The sequence below is a fragment of the Beta vulgaris genome, chromosome 7 (assembly GCF_026745355.1).
Source record: "Beta vulgaris subsp. vulgaris cultivar EL10 chromosome 7, EL10.2, whole genome shotgun sequence".
Classification (NCBI taxonomy): domain Eukaryota; kingdom Viridiplantae; phylum Streptophyta; class Magnoliopsida; order Caryophyllales; family Amaranthaceae; genus Beta; species Beta vulgaris.
This window is the reverse complement of record NC_079208.1, coordinates 36,133,995-36,149,754: the sequence shown is the minus strand read 5'-3', so window position 1 is coordinate 36,149,754 and position 15,760 is coordinate 36,133,995. Positions and strand designations below refer to the sequence as shown.

The following is a 15,760-nucleotide window of genomic DNA, read 5'->3' as shown; positions in this document are numbered from 1 at the left end:
ATATTTGCTTGTTCTAGTTGATAGTTAGTCTTAATTGTTACCAAAATCTTTCAAACCCCCAAATACCTTTCAATTAGGTAGTCTGAACTTGATAGACTTTAATCAATCCCATTTTCCCTGTGGATCGACCCTTGACTTGCCCTTACTATTCTCTTAGTAATTGCTTGTTAGGACTTATAAATATTGTTTGGAAAGCGGTTCTTAGTGCTTTAACGACACACTAAAAACCTCTTATCAAAATGGCGCCGTTGCCGGGGAATCTGTGCTATTGATTGAAGTATATTTTAGTTTAGTTTGCTTAGTTGATTTTCCTTTATTTTCTTTTTAACTGTGGTTGTTATTTGCTAATCCTCTGCTTAGCTTTGTTGTGTTACATGAGAAGAAGAACTCACGGTTCACCCACATTGCCTCTAGATCTTGAAATCGACCGTACGTTGCGAAAGCTTCGGAAGAATTTGGGAAATCTGACTTTGGGTTCCGAGCCTTCTTCACCAATCTCAAGTACATCAAGTGAAGTTGAATCAGAAATGGGTGAAGCAAATCCACAACTGTTTAGGGATTTCGGAAATCCGGGTTCCTATGTTCTTCAAGGTGGAATTCGACTCCCTACCACTACTACAAATTTCAGCATTCACCCTCAGTATACTCGGATGGTGAAAGTTGAGCAGTTTTGTGGGGTCAGATGAAGATCCTCTAGACCATCTCGACAGGTTTCTTGAGATCTGTGCCATGATAACAACTAATGATGTCTCTCCTGACTACATCAAGATGCACCTGTTCCGGTCCTCTCTTACCGGAAAAGCAAAGTCATGGCTCAAGAGCTTGCCTGCTAATTCCCTCACTACATGGGAAGAAGTCACGATGGCATTCTTGAAGAAATACTTCCCGGAGTGGAAGACTGCGGACATAAGGAGGAAGATCTCCTCATTTGAGCAAGAGAACGATGAGACACTTGCCGAAGCTTGGGAGCGGTTCAAGGAGATGATCCGTTCATGCCCACACCATGAGTTCAACAAGAATCTACTCATGCGATTCTTCTATGATGGTCTTGATCCGATTTCACGGGCCAATCTTGATGCTGGAGCGGGAGGTCAACTATCTAAGATCCCGCAAGAACAACTTGAGTCCACAATTGAGGAGGTGATCAAGAACTACTCATGGGGTGGAAGACGAAGAGGTGCTCAACCTAAGAAGAGCGGAAAGTTTGAAATTGACCCCATGGATCAAATTCAAGCTAAGATGGACCAACTCGATAAGAAGCTCTCCAAGATCAATCTTGCATCGTCTACTCCTTCACAGGTAAACTCTTTTTCTTGTGATATTTGTGGTGGTACTAACCATGATACTTCTTATTGTGGAGGTACCCATTCGGAGCATGTGGCGGCAATTAATTCAAGAGGAGATGGATATCAAGGAAACCAAGGGTATAGGAACAATCAACAAGGAGGTTGGAGACAACCTCAACAAAACTACACCCAAGGATTCAACCAACCTCAACAAGGGTACAACCAAGCTCACAACCAAGGGTTTGCGCAAGGGTATAACCAAAACCAAAACTATAACCAAGGTGGTTCCTCCTCACAAGGGTCCAACACATACCAAGCTCCACATCAAAGGACCAACAACCCAAAACCTCCCTCCAACCTTCCTTTCCCCAAACAAAATCCCGAACCTACACCATCTTCCGATCCAACCTCTCTCCAAATTCTCCAACAACTCCAATCCATGAACCAAATTCTCCAAAACCATGAGCAAAGGTTTCAAGAGCTACAAGCCCACAACAAAATGCTTGAAACCCAAATTGCCCAAGTAGCTGAGAAGAATCCCTCCACCCCCACAAATCAACTTCCAGGCCAACCCATTCCTAACCCCAACCTCCATCAAGCCAAAGCCATTCATTTGAGGTCGGGAACAAGTTATGCGGGTCCTAAGATGCCGAATGGGGAGTTAGAGCAGGATGGAGAAGCTGAGGTTGTTGAGAAGGAGGGGAGCTGAGGAAACTGAGAAAGAGGACATTGAGGAGAAGGATGAGTCACATGTTCAAGTTGGTGACAAAAACACATTGCCATCACCTCCATCAACCAAATCCTATGTGCCTCCGGTTCCCTATCCTCATAGGTTGGTAGAGAGAAAGTTGAGTGACAAGTTCACTAAATTTCTGAATGTGATGAAGAGCCTGCAAATCAACATTCCATTCCTTGAGGCTATGTCTCAAATGCCAGCTTATGCTAAATTCTTGAAAGAGATCCTCTCCAATAAGCGAAAACTTGAAGATGAGCTTATCTCCCTACCTTACCAAGTGAGTGCTCTTGTGCAACGAACTATGCCCAAGAAGCAAAGAGATCCCGGGAGTTTCACCTTGCCAGTGAAGATAGGTGACTTAGAACCTAAGGGTGCACTGGCCGATCTGGGAGCCAGTGTCAATTTGATGCCCCTTTCTATTGCAAAGCACCTGAAATTTCCTCTTCATCCTACGCGCAAAACGATTCAATTGGCGGACCGCACTGTGAGAGTCCCTTGTGGTGAGTTGGAGGATATACCGATTCAAGTTGGGCATGTGTTTGTACCATGCGACTCTGTGGTGATGGATATGGAGGAAGATCCTGAGACTCCTCTTATTCTGGGAAGAGAAGCTCTGAAGACTTTGGGTGCCGTGATAAACTGCAAAAACGACACACTAACTATTAGGAGCTTTTCCTAACCCCCCTCCCTCTCCCTCCTTTTGCAACTCCGAGCGCGGAGTTTTGCTTACGCTTGGGGGACTTGCTTGTATGTCTATATCTTAGGGAGTTTCGGGGTCATAGATGGTTAGAAGTTAGGGGTCTCATTGGTTTTCGGTTGTTACTGGTGATTGTTTCTGTTGTGGTATTGACATCCTCCACCCCTGCTGACTTCTCTTCACCTGTACAGCTGTGCTTTGGTAGTTTCTTTTTGTCATTTTCTTTTGCCTTGCATATTTTTATAAAAAAAAAAAATAAAAAAATAATAATAATAAATAAAAAAAAAAAAAATCTGCATTTAGGATAGCTTGGTTGCATGCGTGATTTGTGGCTAAAGAGTTCATGACTTGATTGGAAGACCTTCCTTATATTAGACTTGATGATTTTGGAAGCCCTGTTGTGACTTTAGGCGTCTCTTGAAACCAATAACTTTTGGTAGAGTCTCTTTGAAATTAGGCAAGTTGGATGAATGGATTGCCTTTCCCCTTGTGCGATGAATCCCGAAGGAGGGCCAAGAACCTCGTAAGACTCACTCACAACCCTCACCATTGATCGCCTAACTTGTGACTTGCATTTTAGCTCCCCAAGATTACATAAGACGAGCCTCTAGGAGAATGATTTAGGGCGTTTCTTTTGCTAGTAATAGGAGCTACAGAGCCAAAAGCTTGAATACCTGCATAATATTCGCTTCTCAACCCATCTGAGTCTTTCTATCCTATTTTTGCTTAACCCACATAATGAGTCATGGCCAAACTTTCCCCAAAGTGGAGTACATGTGTAGTTTTTGTTGAGTTAAGTGGTTTTGATATTAAGTCTTGGTTGAAAGAGAGTTAATGTGCTTGTATGATGGTAAAATTTGAAAACTTTTGTGAAAAAGAAAGACAAAAGAAATAAAAGAAAGAAAGTTCTTATTGTTTGATTTGGTTTATTATTGAAAATGAAAAGAAAGAAAGATCAAATTGATGAGAAAAAGGAAAAAGTTCACAAAGTGAAAAAGAAACAAGTGAAATTCAAGGATATGTGTGAGAGTTCTTTAATTGAGAATAGTGTTAGGACTAGCTTGGGGGAGTATTTACCCCTAGTTTGTACTCCACTTACCCTTTTTGCACCACATTCCTAGAATATGATCCACACCCCTAACCTAGCCCCGTTACAACCTTAACAAAGCCCCTTTTGACTTCTAGATTGGACTTGATCTATTTAGTAGTGGCGGGTGAGATTTTGTGCAAGTCATGATGAGGGTCATCAAAACATGGTAGAGGCGAGCAATTATGGTTGAGCATCCCTAGGGAGGAGTCAAACTTGGGTCTTGGAAGTGGAGAAGAGTGAGAAATCATTCTTGGAAAGCTTTCTTTCAAAAAGACTCAGTTGATCGGTGGATTGAGACCTTAGAGTCACTCTTGTGCTTCCTAATCATCTTCCCTCTTGTGTTTGGTTGGTCTCCTAAATCTTGATATGAACTAATTTAGCTTGCATGTCATGTTTGTAACCTTGCATTTAGAGCATATAGGTTAGGTTGTTGCATGTTTTCCCTTTTCTTTTTATTCTCCTTTTCTTTTTCTCTCCTTCACTCTCATTCTTGGTTTACTTGAGGACAAGCAAAACGCTAAGCTTGGGGGAGTTTGATAAGTGCGTTTCTAACGCACTTTATGACCTTCTTTTGGCTTGTTTTAGCTCCCTTTTCCTCCTTTTCTTCCTTCTTTCTCCTCACTTTTCCCTTCTATTTTATTCACGTGATCATACTTGGTCATAGTGACATTTTGCTAGATTTTCGATCTATTTCGATCGAATTTCTTGCACATATGCTTTCACCATGTTTGTTCGTGTTTCTATTGCAGGTATTGCCCTCTTCGGGGTCGAGAAATGCGAGACATGGCATAAGGGATCGAGCTAGAGGCTGAAAGGTAGCCTGAGGTGCGCTTGGTATGCCCCGCACACGATGGTGCGCCCGCACAAGCCACTGGTGCGCCCGCACCATCGACCATACTGGAGCACAAAACAGACTACATTGGTGCGCCCGCACCTTACATTTGGTGCACCCGCACCTTCATCTGGTGCGCCCGCACCTTCATCTGGTGCGCCCGCACCATTTGACGAAGAGAGTTCCACCCTGAGGCAGAAGACTCAGGTGCGCCCGCACCTGAGGTCTGGTGCGCCCGCACCTGAGGTCTGGTGCGCCCGCACCTGAGGTCTGGTGCGCCCGCACCTGAGGTCTGGTGCGCCCGCACCTGAGCAAGGTGCGCCCGCACCTCCTTTTGGTGCGCCCGCACCTCACGATCCGGACAAAAAAAAATCGATCATTAAACCCTCTTTTCGAGAGGAGTTGGGGACTTACGCTTTATTCTATCTTTCACACAACTTTTTAGGGTTTGGTATTAGAGAGAAAACACTGGAGTTTTCATTGGTAATTGAGATTAGAGATCATAGTTTGTGATTCGATTTACATTCAAGGTACTTTTTATTCAATTCAATTCAAAGTTTTATTTATTTTTTTCATTCTCTTGGTGTTTGTTTATGTTCTCATATTATTTAAGATCTTCATTCTCTTAGTTTATGAATTGCGATTTTCATTAGTTTAATCATTTCTTAATCATGTTTAGCCTTAGATTAGTCATAGATTTTATGTTTAATTGCTTTAACTCCATGATTAGTGAGTAGTTTCATAATCTAGGGTTAGGGTGAAAGTATGAATTAGGGTTTTAAATATGATGTTGATGTGATTGTGATGTATGGAGAAGCTTATGCATTGATCTTGGTGTTTTGAGACCTTAGGATAGATATTGATCACATTTATACTTTGGTATTTTGATTTCAAATGTTCTTAAATCGGATTTTGAACTCTTTTATCATCCCTAAGAATCAACTTAATTTCTATACCAAGATATTGGATGGAAATTAAGGGGATCCTTCATTAGGGGTTTTCCAAACTTATTGAATCTCTTAATCAATTAACTAAAGACCATTCGAGAGAGGATTTAGTTGATTGATTAAGTGATTACTCTTGAGGACCATTTCGAGAGGACTCGTGTATTTTAGAGGAGAACTAAACCTTGCATGATCGTCTTTGTTACTTCACAATCGCATTAACAATCATCATCCGTTCTTATTCATACTAGTAACCTTAACTCTAGTGTCTTTTATTTGATATTTAAACTCTTGATATTTGCTTGTTCTAGTTGATAGTTAGTCTTAATTGTTACCAAACATCTTTCAAACCCCCAAATACTGTTCAATTAGGTAGTCTGAACTTGATAGACTTTAATCAATCCCATTTTCCCTGTGGATCGACCCTTGACTTGCCCTTACTATTCTCTTAGTAATTGCTTGTTAGGACTTATAAATATTGTTTGGAAAGCGGTTCTTAGTGCTTTAACGACACACTAAAAACCTCTTATCACTAGGGAGGGTACAATCCCTAAGGACATGAATGCTATCCTCAGGAGTGTTATGACAACATGGGCAGTAAGGGGAGGGAATAATTTGGCGGTAGTTGAGAAGCCTATTATGGGGAATGCGATCTCGCCACACAAGCCAAAGGAAGAAGCGAATTCTAGGAGGGCAAGTAGATTTCCACACCTTTGAGATAGACAATGGGACTAATTCCTCAGTACCCTCTCTTAGACTCTCTTGATAGGCCAACGCTAGGGAAAACCCTTTATCAGTTACAAAGTTTGAAATCAAGTGATCGTGGTGCTCAGGATTTTTAGGGGTAGGAATTGCTAGGATTCGGTCTTGGATTTGGGGTGGGAGAGAAAAGGAGATATTCTAGAAGTTCCATTCATTATCTACAATCAGGTCTGCAACAGTCATGTTACATTCCTCTGCAGTGAGAGGGCCACTAATTGAACGCCTTAAGGGCCCAATACCTAGCCAATCCTCCCCCCAAAGATTGATAGATTTTCCATTTCCTAACATCCAAGTGCTATTTCTAGCGAGGAGATCCCAACCCTTCCCTATCCCTTTCCAAATAGGAGAGCCATTCTTAAAAAGAGTTACGTGGTTTTTATGCACATATTTAGAGAAAATGCACTCTTTGGCCAAACTATTACCCCCATGACACATTTTCCACCCTAGTTTTGCCATTGAAGCTATGTTAAGAGTTGTTTGATCTCGAATGCCTAGCTCCCCTTTATCCTTTGGTAAAAAAGTTGTTTTGCGGTCAACAAGATGAATTCGTTTCCTATCCACCGTGTCTCCCCACAAAAAATCATTACAAATCTTATCAATACTATTCAACGTGGCTTTGGGAAGAAAAGACGCTTGCATATAGTAAGTGGAAATAGTGGAAAAGGTGGAGCGAATCAAGCAAAGCCTTCCCGCTTTAGTCAAGAATTTGGTTTGCCGATTTGCTAGCTTCTTTCTAACTTTTTCCACAACAAACTGAACTTGTCCTTTTGTTGGTCTTTTATGGGATAAAGGAAGACCAAGATATGAACCTAGATCTACCGATTGGGTAATATTCAAAGTGTCTTGGAACAGGGTTCTATCTTCTTGAGGGGTATTGAGAGAAAACGTGAGACGACTCTTATCTTCATTGATTTTTTGTCCCGATAAATTGCAAAAACTTTTAAGGACTTCCCTGACTGTGAAAGCCGTTGATTCATCTACTCTACCAAAAAGTAAAAGGTCATCGGCGAACATTAAGTGAGACACAGGCACCCTTTTTCTCCCTACCCAGAAAGGAGTCCACATATTAGCCCCACAAGCTTCATTAATCATAAGAGATAGGGACTCAAGGCAGAGGTTAAAGAGATACGGGGACATGGGATCCCCTTGTCGAAGCCCTCTCGAATGTTTGAAATTTTTTCCTTTCCTTCCATTCACAAGGATAGTTGAAGAGGCTTTGGAAATGCAATCCATGATTACCTTAATTGTGTGGTCATCTAAGCCATGAGTTTGCAAACAGTTTCTAATAAAACTCCACTCAAGCCGGTCATAGGCTTTCTCAAGATCAATTTTCAAGGCGAACCAACCCATGTTCCCCTTCTTTTTTGCCATGGAATGGAGAACTTCTGAGGCCACAACTAGATTTATATCCGGGCCTCTCCCCTTCGTAAAGCTATTTTGATTCTGGAAAATAAGATTAGGCATGAAGGGTTTCAACCTATTAACCACCACTTTAGTTAGCACTTTATACAAAGTATTACACAGGCTAATAGGGCGAAGATGTTTGACCGTTTCCGGAGGATATTGTTTCGGAATTAGGCAAATAATTGCCTCACACATGTGTTCTGGGATACAACCATCCTGGAACCACTTTTTTATGGATAGGCATACGTCATCTCCAAGGACATCCCACATTTTTTGAAAGAAGATGGGGTGTAGGCCATCTGGCCCTGGTGCCTTATTTGGGTGCATCCCAAACAAAGCAGCACGGATCTCGTTATTTGAGATGGGAGAGTCAAGCTGGATAGACACCTCTTGCTCACGAGTATGCCAAGGGCTCCTTTCTTTCTCAGATGAATAAAGCTTAATAAAGAAACTATAGATATGATCACTAATAGCAACTGGGTCACTCAAGTCATTCCCTACACTATCTCTCAGATTAAGAATCTTACTCGAGTTCCTAGCTATAATCATACTTCGATGGAAGTAGCTTGTATTCCTATCCCCCTCTTGGATATTTTTCGCCCTACATTTCGCGGCCCACAAGGCCTCTTCTTGGTTAAGGATATCGATAAGCTCTTTTTGAAGATCAAGTTCAAGCTGGAAGAGGAAACTAGAATGAGGATTGCTAGCAAGTGCTGTCTGGGTACCTTGGAGGCGGGCTATGGTTCGCTTTTTCCTATGATAGATATTCCCGAAGGTAACTCTGTTCCAATGACTTAAAGATTGACACAAAACGGATAAATTCTCACTCAAACCCCCACCCCTCATCCTATTCCTCCATTCATCCTCAACAAACCTATGAAAAGTCGGTTCTAGAAGCCACATCGGTTCAAATCTAAAAGGCTTGGCACCTAGGGGTTGCGGCTTTTCCTCGAGATTGAGTAGAAGAGGGCAATGATCTGAAGTTATCCTAGGAAGATGCCAAAGAGCAGAATTTGGGAATTTAGTGAACCATTCGGGATTACCCCACCCTCGATCTAGTCTTTGGAAAATAGGATTGTTTTTTCGTTTATTGGACCAAGTGAACTTAGGGCCATGAAAACCTAAATCAATCAAGTTACATTTGTTCATCGTTTCGGCATAGATTTCGGCTCTCTTCCTACTCATGGGACGACCACCAAATTTCTCAGTTTGGCACACAATGTCATTAAAGTCTCCAACTACTAACCATGGATCACTCACAGTATTTGCCACACAAATAAGTTCATCCCATAACAGTTTGCGATTATGAAAATTAGGACTAGCATATATAGAAGATAATAAAAAATTTGAAGAAGAGTTACATACCTCCACAAGTCCATGCACTCCTTGGGAACTTCCTCCCGTTATGTGAATTGTAACCCTTTCTGGGTTCCAAAGGAGGAGAATACCTCCAGCAAAGCCCACCGGTTCCACCAAGTGCCATGCCGACAACGGAAGTTTCCGCACAATGCTAGCCGTGTGCTCTCTACTTGCCCACGTCTCAACCAAGATCACAATATCTGGGCCATGTGTACTCATAAGATGCCTAAAATTTGCCTTAAAAGAAGGGCGGGCAATTCCCCTTGCATTCCAGAATAAGACCGATATATTTCTAGGAATCGATGGTCGGTTCACAATGCTCTGGTAGAGTTCCCCTTTTTGAACCCCCAACGCTTCTACTTCTTGCCCCGTTATTGGACACATCCAGAACACTCTTTGAGGCCAAAGAACCATCTCGGCTTCTCGCGGGTCGCTTTTCTCTCTTCCCTCTTCCCAACTCACTGACAACTGAAGTTGTTTGAGCGGAGTGCGAATGCGGGCTGCAATGAGTGCGTTTGTGTTGCTCATGAACTGTACTCTTTGTGCTGTGTACGACACTCGTACTACTAACCTGCGATGTGGGAGAAGTGGGGCAGGATCTAGCCAAGGTCCCAAGTTTTGTAGGAGTGCTCGTTCGTCCTGTTCCATTCCCCCTGTCTTTTGGAGCAGCCACTTCATAAAGATTTTCATGACCAAAGGGAGATGTGCAACTGTTTGGAATTGCGGCAAGTGCGGAGGTTGGAATGTACTCGCATCATGGTGCTACAATAGGAGGTTCTGAGATATTTCTGGTGCAAGACTTGGGTTCAGAATTAATGCTTTCATTTGGTCGAACGTCAAGTCTTCCATGTACCCCTCCTCCTCCATCGGGAGAACATAATCTGTGAAGCCCGGGTTCATCTCCGGGAGAAGGGGCCTGACATGACGATTGAACAGTAGTGGTCCGGTGTACTCCTGGAATTGGAGGTGGGGAGGAGATAAGGGTGGGGAAGGAGGTGGGGTGTCCGGTGGAGATGCTGGAGGAGGGGAGAATGGTATCATCTCTTCCTGGTTTTGGAACATGATATGTGGAAGGGGTGGAAACTGTGCCATGAGCAGGTTTGAGCAAAAAAATTCTCGATGTAGATGGAGATGGGGTAGTATTTTTCAGAGAGATGGGTTTTTCTTTGTCTGGGGTATTATTCTTTAGGGTGGGGGGTGTTAGTTTGGGTATGGTAGTAACTCTGGGTACTGGAAAATTAGGGAGGCTAGAGGAGAGAGAATTCGCAGGCATGTCAGAAGTTTGAGTGGACATGGCAGGGGAAGCTTCTTTTCCTTCCCTACTTTTCACTATCTCATTGGTTGACATTACGTGAAGTTGAGTTTCTGAGGGAACTAGGGTGGCTTGGCAGTCTTCTTGGATTTCACAAAGTGCAGCAAAAGTATTTTCTACTGCCACAAAATTCACCCCCTTTTTAAAATCTTTGCCATTGACAATATTATTTTTATCATTTTTTGGGACCCACTTTTCCATGTGTGCTTCCCCTTTCTGTGACACTTTTTCTTTTCTCTTATTCCTCTGAACATTTTGCCACTCATCTTCATTTTGAATTTTTGTTGTGTGACTCGTAGGTTGCTTAGCTATGGTGGATTTCGGACAATGACTCGGATGGTGGCCGAAACTTTGACAGATATTACAAAACCCTGACCCGATGCATATGTGATTTCTTGATAAATCTTGCCAATCCATACTCCTTCTGGCAGCTTCTTATTTGCATCCACCCATAGACATAAAGATGCATATCTCCTTTTATCTCCCTCAATAGAATTTGTGTCTAACTTGAGCACCTCACCAATAGATTTTCCTACCTTCAATAAAATTTCTTTTTGTAGGAGTTCTACTGGTAATTCAGGGAGGTGCGCCCAAATCTGTTTTTGGGAGATAGTAATCTTGGATGGCTTGAACCCCGGCATCCACGGCTGGGTCCAAATATGGCTACCCATGGTCCCCCAGTTAGTATCTCAGCCTTCTTTTCCGTTGATGGACACACTATTATGTAGAAACCTCTACCTATTGCTGTTGCCTCCAATGGCCCTTGCCAATGCCATTTCTTACGTAGTTCCTGCTTGAGAAACTCCTTAGATAGGGATTTTCCCATGGGCTTACAAATGATAGTTGTCTGCCATGGTTTGCTTAATGCCCCATATTCCTCCTCTGATAAAGGGATGAAGAAAGCTTTCTCTGCCATGTTCGGTGGGGGTGAAGTAGAGAATGGAAGTGGTGGCGGTGCGGTATCGAACGTTTCCGAAATGGATAACATTCCTTTTGAGTCTGCTTTCCCTAGTGCCGTAATGAAAGAGAGTGGGACTTGTTTTGGTGCTGTAGCGTTGTCGGCGGTGGCGGTCGGTGGTTGCGGTGGCCTATGCTGAACGGAGAGCTGGTGGGTTAGTACTTTGTGCCTTGAGGGCGGTTAGGGGTAATTCTTTCTGTGGTGGGGGAGGAGAGAGAAGAGAGGTTTCTCCCTCTTCTTTCTCACTCATCGTTTGCATAACAATTCATTCAGTGCAGTTTAAACAATTAAGTTCAGTTCAGTTCATACAAATTAAGTTCAGTTAGAGTCGAATCCTATATAAAATCTAACTAACCTAATCTGCCTCCGACTTTGAAACAATTAGTATTATATGTATATTTTGACTTCAACTTTGAAACAACTGTATTGTATAAGATTTTCCTGTTAAAAAAATTATTGTTAAAATATATGGTAATGATTAGATTATTTGTATTATATAAGATTTTCTATTACATATTGTTTAGTTCGATTCAGTGCAATTCAGTTTAAACAATTAAGTTCAATTCAGTTTAAACAATTAAGTTCAATTCAGTTCAGGTTAACAGAAATATGGAAACACAAAAATTAGTTTTGGATTTATTTATTATTTCTAAACATAGATTTAATTATTAATATAAGTATAACTAATCAAATAGCATCATACGACCTATTTCATATTTTTTAAAAATATTAAATTCAGAAGTATTGAGAACTAGCACTGTTGCCAAATGATTTACCTTTATGACAAATTGCGAGAATAAGTGAAAAGTGGTTGGTTTCCAATCGATTGTAATTCATAATACATGTTGTTTATCCTATGGCAAACACGTGTGCTTAAGATTTCGAGGGTACACATTATTACATCTAGTATAGAAACTTTGATGGGCCATTAAATTTTTTGTAGTGCATAAGTGCCGACATCACAATTCACAGAGTAGATATCATGTTAGTAATGATAGTCCACTAATCACAAAGGTAACAATTAGACTTTGTTCCGTTCACCTTATTTTTGCTTATTTCAGATCTAATTAAATCAGATCAGATTAGAAAAAATTCAGATCAGATTAGATCAGATCAGAAAAAATAAGTTCAGATCAGATCATGCTTATATTTAAAAATCATTATACTATTAAATATCTTTCATTATATATTAGTAAAAATTATAATAATTGAATATTAATAAAGTACTCATTGAGACGAATCAAACAAGACCCCACATGACTATATTTTTTTCTTATATATTGAGAAAAATCTAAAAGATAAGATCTTGTAATCAGATCAGAAAAAATAAGTTCTGATCAGATCAGATAAGTTCAGATCAGAAAATTTCAGGTGAACTAAACATAGCCTTAGAGCCTATTCTATGATCTAATAGGTACGTGTAATTGATGTGTCTAGCTTTGCCTTAAGGTTTATGTACTCCCTTTATTTCATAATGTTCTTTCCAGTTAATGATCTTCCACAATTTAAGGTATATTATAAAATACTAGTAGTAGAGTTGGAGGGTTGCTTTTCGGGGACAGAGAGTATATGCAGATATTAAACTACTAGTTTTGAAGTCCATGCGTTGCACGGATTCTTGTTTATATTATTATTTGCAAATTTTTTGTTAACATTGTTGATTTGTGTGTTGTTGGAAAATGAGATTTTTCAACACCATTTTATTTACATACTTCCTATATTCTTTTTCTATTTCAATAATCACTACTTTGGGTAGTTTTATCTATTTGAATCACTTCACTATTAGTAAAAAAAAAAACAACTATAATTGACAATATTACCTTTACTTTATGTTAATAAAATCATCATTAATTACTCATCAAATTGCCTCATAAAATTGTGCTTACTTTATTAAGGATTTACTTGTCCCCTACACTTTTTAACCAAAGGGGTACCTCTAAGGTAAACTACCCATTTTTTCATTTCCTTAAAATATACCTCTTCATCCATCATGACCATATCAAGACTTATCAAACTTTAATTTCTCCTTTTTTTTTTATGATATGTAACCTCAAATAGTCTAGAATGCGAACCTTAATTTTTCAATTAGTTTAGTAGAATCAAGTTCATCGAGAAAATAATAAGATATGACATATAGATATATTTAAAAAAAAACAAACATGAATAATTATGTATACAATAAATATTTTATGAATAAAATAATTAGTGAATTGCATGATACCTTTGCAATGTCGTCGACAAACTTTCATTTAATTCATGTAATGCCACCATGGTATGCTATAGGTTCAAAATTATAAATATATGTATTTTTATCTTTATATAACTCAATTTTTAATGTATGATTTTCAAAGATATAATTGATATTGTCCCACATATAATACATTATTTTTATAATTTACATGTAATTAAAATAAAGAATAAATAATACGTTATTTTTCATCCAAATAAATCAATTTTCATAAGTTGTAAAACTATATTGTATATGAAACTTATTTCGAAATATATTTCGAGCACTCTCCAATGGTAAAAAAAATTATTATATTTAAAATAAAAATTAATGACACGACAATCCTACATGGTACTCTCTATTCATAAGTTGTAGAACAATTGTATATAGATCTTATTTCGAAGCATATTTCGAGCACTATCCAATGGTACAAAAATTATAATATTCCGAATTACGTAGCAAAAGTTATACACAAATTACATAATATAATAATTCAAGTTGTTTATTCAACACGAAACTCTAATTTTCACTTATCCAAAGCTTTTTATATGTATTTAAATCTATGACGAACTCGAAATAAAAATGATGACATGTCAATTCTATGTGGTTATATATATATATATATATATATATATATATATATATATATATATATAATATATATATATATTATATATATATATATAGAAGTGAGTTCATATGAGAATGCATATTTATATGAGAAATGAGAATGAATTTTACACGCTATAACTCTTATGAATAAGTGACGTAACTCTAATGAAAAAGTGATGTAACTCCGAAAACAAAATATTTGAATTTTCAAAATTCAAAAAAAAACAATTTTTTTTTGAATTCAAAATTTTTTAGAAGATATAACTCTAATGAATAAGTGTTGTAATTCTAAACCAATCGTGTGGTTGAGATTCATTCTCATTTCTCATGTAAAGACTTCTCATGTGATCTTGCCCCTCTCTCTCTCTCTCTCTCTCTCCTCTCTCTCTCTCTCTCTCTCTTCTCTCTCCTCTCTCTCCCTATATAATATATATATATATATATATATATATATATATATATATATATATATATATATATATAATACTTACCAAATATGAAATAAAGTAGAAATAGGAAATTTTTATGAAACACCCTTAAACATAAAGTATGAAGAACTCTAAGGAACATAGGATTCAGGATGTAGCTAGTGTGTATATATGTATATACTAGCATTTTTTGCACGATGCGTGCTTGGATTTTTCTCAAGAAAAAAACTCGATTTTCTTCGACATCGTTAAAAGTCAAAATTTGAACGTTAGACATACGAAGTATAACTGTTTTTAGTTGCAAAATTTGATTGGTGTAGTCTCTGTCACTTAAATCTCTCACTAGTCTTTTTTATTTTTATTTCTTAAAGTTAAATTCTATGAAAAAATAGAAATTTTATTGAATTTATTTATGATTTCTAATATTATAATTTTTTAGTTGATTTTTGAATTAAGTACACTACTTCATAGATTGTGAAGAAAATGGACACTTAGATTTCAAGTCAAATTTTTGTAAATGTGTTTGTGAGTATGTATTGACGTTGTAGTGTATTGGTTGTAGTTTGTAAGAGAATTTTTTTAGTTTTGGTAAAGTTTCCTCATTTGAGTGATTTGTATAACGTAAATTATGCAATTCTATGATTTTAGTTGACTTGTGAGTGATTGTTATAATTTTATTTTCGGTATTTTTGTTTGAAGACCCCCTTTGGTTTGTAATTTAAAAAGGCAAGTGGGGTAAAATAGTCTCTTCATTCGAGGACACCATAGCTCCCCCTTCCCTTATACAATAGAGATAACCGTGTCGCACAAATGAGAAATTTCAAATAAACTAAAAGAATAGTCATTCTAATTTTGGTCATTTTAATTTGAAATATGAAAACAAAAAAGAAAATTGGTAACAAAAGATCATAACAAACAAGGCTAGGGATGGCAATCGTGTCCAGATCTAAACCTGGTCCAATCCGAAAGAAAAAGTCTGAGCCGACTCCAAAAAAATAATAATCCAACTCTGTTTAAAAAGTCTGACTTTGAGTCGGAACTCATATAAAATCTATGGTTTTTTCACCAAATACCCCCGAGTTTTCGGGAAATTCAGGAGATACTCTCGCACTT

General features: G+C 38.6%; 1 non-coding gene across 1 annotated transcript; it reads right to left on the bottom strand.

Moving 5' to 3' along the window:
• Window positions 1-903: 903 nt before the first annotated feature.
• On the bottom strand, window positions 904-1,010 carry LOC125492070 (small nucleolar RNA R71). The gene has a single exon (XR_007268520.1). It is a non-coding gene; the product is annotated as a small nucleolar RNA R71 (small nucleolar RNA).
• Window positions 1,011-15,760: the final 14,750 nt, after the last annotated feature.